The sequence below is a fragment of the Emiliania huxleyi genome (assembly GCF_000372725.1).
Source record: "Emiliania huxleyi CCMP1516 unplaced genomic scaffold EMIHUscaffold_233, whole genome shotgun sequence".
Classification (NCBI taxonomy): domain Eukaryota; phylum Haptophyta; order Isochrysidales; family Noelaerhabdaceae; genus Emiliania; species Emiliania huxleyi.
Genome location: NW_005200309.1, coordinates 48,870 through 53,957, shown reverse-complemented (window position 1 = coordinate 53,957; position 5,088 = coordinate 48,870).

Below are 5,088 nucleotides of genomic sequence, written 5' to 3'. Positions count from 1 at the left end.
GCCACAGCCTCGCCCTCACTGCCGACGGTGCCGTGTGGAGCTGGGGCGATGGAGGCCTTGGCAGGCTGGGCCACGGCGACCAGCAGCACCAGCTGCTGCCCAAGCAGGTCGAGGCCGTTGCTGGCCAGCGCGTCGTCGCTATGTCGGCTGGAATCGCGCATACCCTCGCTATCACCGCCGACGGCGCCCTCTGGAGCTGGGGCTTGGGATATGATGGCCAGCTAGGCCACGGCGACCAGCAGAACCAGCTGCTGCCCAAGAAGATCGAGGCCTTTGCTGGCCAGCGCGTCGTCGCTGTCTCGGCTGGAGACGCGCACAACCTCGCCCTCACCGCCGACGGCGCGGTCTGGAGCTGGGGCGATGGCTTCTTTGGCCAGCTGGGCCACGGCGACGAGCAGCGCCAGTTGCTGCCCAAGAAGGTCGAGGCCTTGGCTGGCCAGCGTGTCGTCGCTGTATCGGCTGGAGCGTACCACAACCTCATCCTCACCACCAACGGCAGTGTCTGGAGCTGGGGCTGCGGACGCCAAGGCCAGCTGGGCCACGGTGACGAGCAGCACCAGCTGCTGCCGAAGAAGGTCGAGGCCTTGGCTGGCCAGCGCGTCGTTGCTGTGTCTACTGGGGTCTGCCACAACATCGCCACCACCGCTAATGACGCTGTCTTCACGTGGGGCGGGGGCGAGGGCGGCTGCCTAGGACACGGAGAGGACCTGTCGAAACAGCTGCTGCCCAAGAAGATCGAGGTGTGGTCGCAGGAGTGAGAGGGGGGCGAGGGGCGCGTGGCTGATAGGAGTACGACCGACTCGGGAGAGGCCAAGATCCGGATAGGGTGGGAGGGCTGGCCAAGCGTTAGACCCTAGAGCTACAGATACTGTCCGAGAGAGAGATTCTTCTTCTTTACTGTCCGTGCACGGCGTGCTGGGGGCGAAAGCAGAGATGCAAGAGAGAGAGATTTTTAGAAGCCAACAAGAAATGTATCACACACAGTGATTTGGGCTCGGCAGCTTGTCGACTACCAGCCGGAGCCGGAGTCGGAACCGTAGCCGAGATGGTCGTCGAGGGTGTCGAATATGTCATTCGCCTCGCTAGTAGAGCCGGTGCCGCATGAGTCTTGGTCGGAGGAGGAGTCGTCGGAGGAGCGGTCGGACCGCTCGCGCTTGTCGCGCCTGATGCGCTCTGCGAGGGGGCCGGGGTCGTGGTCGTCGTGCTCGAGCGTCGGGAAGACAGCGCGCCGTGCAACCTTCTCGGCCGTGCTGCCATCCCAGTAGAAGGTGTACCAGTCGCCGCGTGGATAGAACCAAGCGTTGACCAACCTGTACCGTCCGAGAGCGGCCGCCTGAGCGGCCTGAGCGGTCGCCTGAGCAGCCGCCTTTGCAGCAGCCTCCTCGGCTGCAGCCTTCCGCGCCGCCGCCTCTGCGGCCGCTGCAGCGGCCACAGCCGCAGCTTTGGCGTCGCGGGCTTTCTTGTTCTTTCTTGCCTTCTTCTTGGTGCTCTTGGGGGGGTCATCAAGTGACCGCGGGCTGGCTCGCCAGAGGTCGTGCTCTGGACGACTGGGGCAGGGCGACTCACGGGAGGAGGAGGGGGACGAGGGCGGAGGCAGGCTCAGCTGCTCTCCGGTGACAGAGGAGGTACGCTGCGACAAAAGGGTAACTACAAGCAAGCGCCACGCTTTGCGTCAGGCCGCGGGCGGCTGGGCCGCTGTGCCACGTGCGACCCCCCAGCTCTGGTGGGCGAAGGCTGGCGAAAGGCTGAGGGGTGGCCCGTCTACCGTCTACCGGTAGACCAGGTAGACGGTAGACCGTTTGGTAGACGAGTCTACCGCAGTCTACCGGTAGACCGTACCCCCAACCTACGACCCCAGTCTACCGGTAGACTTGGTAGACCGCGGTAGACGCGTCTACCCCAGATCAGCCGCCGAAAGGCAGAACCGCGCGATGGCCGCCTCGGCCACTTGAATATGCAGCCTCCAGTTCTCCACTCTGCGCCACTTTGGCAGACGAGCGCCGGCAGATGCCCTCGCGGCCTGCCGGCGAACGTCCGTCCGGCGAGAACGCGCGCCATACCGGGTGCACCCGAGCCCACCCGAGAGGTGTCCCCAAGGGTTTGCGAGCGTTTTGCTTAAAGGAAATCGAGCAATCTCAGCTCCGCGTCAGGGTTCCAACTTTTTGCGGGGTATGGTATGGTAGGGTCGCGGCCCAAAGGGTGGGGGGAGCTATGGCCCTGACCGCCCAAGACTAGCCCTCGACAGGGGTGGGGGGGTATGGTCCCTCGGCCCCTCCCTCTACTGCCGCCGCCGATGACGTGTGTGTGTGTGTGTGTGTGTGTGTGTGTGTGTGTGTGTGTGTGTGTGTGTGTGTGTGTGTGTGTGTGTGTGTGTGTGTGCTCACACTCACTCACGTATCCTCTGACTCATCGCTCTCCCCCCTCTCTCCTCCTCTGCACCTTCAGCGGCCTGCTGGAGGTCACTGTGCCCGTTCTCCACTCGGCGTCGCCTTTGTCCTTGCACCGGACTCGCTGCGACACGCGAAAGATCACCTGCTCGTTGCCCGCGCCGTCGTTTAGGTCGGAGAGGATGTCAGAAAGCGAGCCGAGGTCGTCGGGCTTGCGCGGGCAAGGTGCTCGAGGGCGCGGAGGTGTGCCGTGGCGACGTGGTTGAGAGCAGCAGGCGCCCATGCCACTTGGAGACGTCGAAACTTGGGCGACGGCGGGCGCTGTACAACTGTAGAGGGGGACAAGCTCGCCAATTCTCGCAGCGACCTTCATGCCACTGGCGTCCATCCCAGTGTGTGTGTGTGTGTGTGTGTGTGTGTGTGTGTGTGTGTGTGTGTGTGTGTGTGTGTGTGTGTGTGTGTGTGTGTGTGTGTGTGTGTGTGTGTGTGTGTGTGTGTGTGTGTGTGTGCTCACACTCACTCACGTATCCTCTGACTCATCGCTCTCCCCCCTCTCTCCTCCTCGGCCTCGTTCTGCGACACCGCCGCCGCCTGCCGATCCCTTGCTGAAAAAGAAAACTTGGACCGCACTGGTTATTTCTTTTCACGTGTGTACCTGTGGTAGTGCCAGTGCGCGCCAGTCCCGCGCCCAGTGTTGTGCGAGGGAGTTGGGTTGTGAAGTGGTAAAATTCTTTTCACCGGGGTCAACGGCGCTTGTGCACGCCGTAAACGTGGAGGGAATTTGTGGTTTTCCCCTAGCACGATGACCAGCTACTCCGTCTGGTTCCTGACGCGGCCCGGCTCCTGCCACCCCATCTCCGCCGCCAGTGGCGGCACGCAGGCGTTGAATTCCGGCTTTCAGGCCTTCCTCGCGCTCCACGGCCCGACCGAGCGGCAGAGCGAGATCTGGGGTGTGGCCGAGGAGAAGTGTGCGGCTCTGTGCATGGAGGCTCGCGCTTGCTGCCCCTCCCGCCACACGCCGTGCCGCCGCGCACTTCGCGCGCCGCGCGACAGCGCACCTCCTCCAGCCTTCCTTTGCACACGGCCGCTAAACGCCCCGGCGGTGCACTCCCGGCCGCACCTCTCTGCTCGCCGACACGCACCTGGCCCCCCGTCTGCAGTGGCCGGGCTGCACGGCGTACGAGTACAAGCTCGGTCGGTGGTTCGTGCCCCCTGGCCCCGCGCCCTTCTTTGGCCCCCAAGGGGCACGCGGCAAATGGATTGGCAAGGGCCACGCCTCCCGCTGCAGCATCTTCAACTCCGACGTCTCGTGCCGCAACCGCTAGATGGGGCAGAGCCGCGGCTGTATTCAAACCACCGCTCTCGAGGAGACGCGCAGTCAGCTGTATTCGTTCTCTTCGCAGCCCCCGCGTGCGTGCGTGCGGCGCACCCGTACTTCCACGATCGGAGCCTCAACCCCTAGGTACCACACCCTCCCCATCCCCGGCACCAACTGCTCGCTCAAGCACCCCGACCCGGCGACGCCGGTGTCGAGCGGGTATGTCAAAGGAGCGCCAAATGCAGCCGAGATGCAGCCGAGATGCAGCCGAGATGCAGCCGAGATGCAGCCGGGATGCAGCCGAGATGCAGCCGAGGTGCAGCCAGCCCTGACTATCATGAAGGCGCGACGCTGCGCCACGTCGTTTTTCATTAGTTACTTATTAATTGTTAATTATGAAGGCGCGACGCTGCGCCACGTCGTCCTGTCCGAGGCGGACCTGCTCGAGGCGCACAAGCTTGAGCTGCTTCTAATGACTAGCTTGTTTGCGCGATTGGCCTAGTGAATAGCCTACTCACACTATTCAGCTTCGTTAACAATGCTGACACTAGCTTATTGATACCGTATTCGGCACCTCTAGTAATAACATGATTGGCTAGATAGTGAAGGAGCTGCTTCTTAGACTCTGAATGAGTTTGCGGCACAGTGTGTGTGGAGTGAACTCATTGTGAAGCGCATCCCCTGGAGTGAACTGTCCTCTCAATGAACTTGCTCGAGGTGCACATAGCCCCCCTTCCAATGAGCTCTGCTTCTTAGACTCTGAAGGGTATGTGAGTGAAGCGTCCCCTGGAGTGAGCTGTCCTCGCAATGAACTTGCTCGAGGCGACCACGACGTGGCTGGAGGCGCCGTCGCACAGCGGCGAGCTGCCTGCCTTCCTCTTGACTCCACCGTCACACAGCGCGGCGCTCCTAAACAGGCGCGCGTGCTGCGCGCGCCATCACCGCGAGCAATTCGCGGCCTGCTTCCTTGATGAGGGCCACACGGCTTTCTTTTTTCTCGCCAGGCACGCGCGGCGCACGGCGACAAGCTGGCGGCGGCCAGCCCGATCGCGGTCGATTGGCTGGTGACGGCTGCGCGCGCAGAAGGCGCGAGATGCCCCGAGATTGGCCGAGATTGGCCGAGATTGGCCGAGATTGGCTGGTGACGGCTGCGCGCGCGGAAGGCTAGGGCGCCGAGATGCAGCTGAGATATACCACGGAGAGACCGCCGAGAGACCGCCGAGAGATCGCCGAGAGATCGCCGAGAGATCGCCGAGAGATCGCCGAGAGATCGCCGAGAGATCGCCGAGAGATCGCCGAGAGATCGCCGAGAGATCGCCGAGAGATCGCCGAGAGATCGCCGAGAGATCGCCGAGAGATCGCCGAGAGATCGCCGAGAGATCG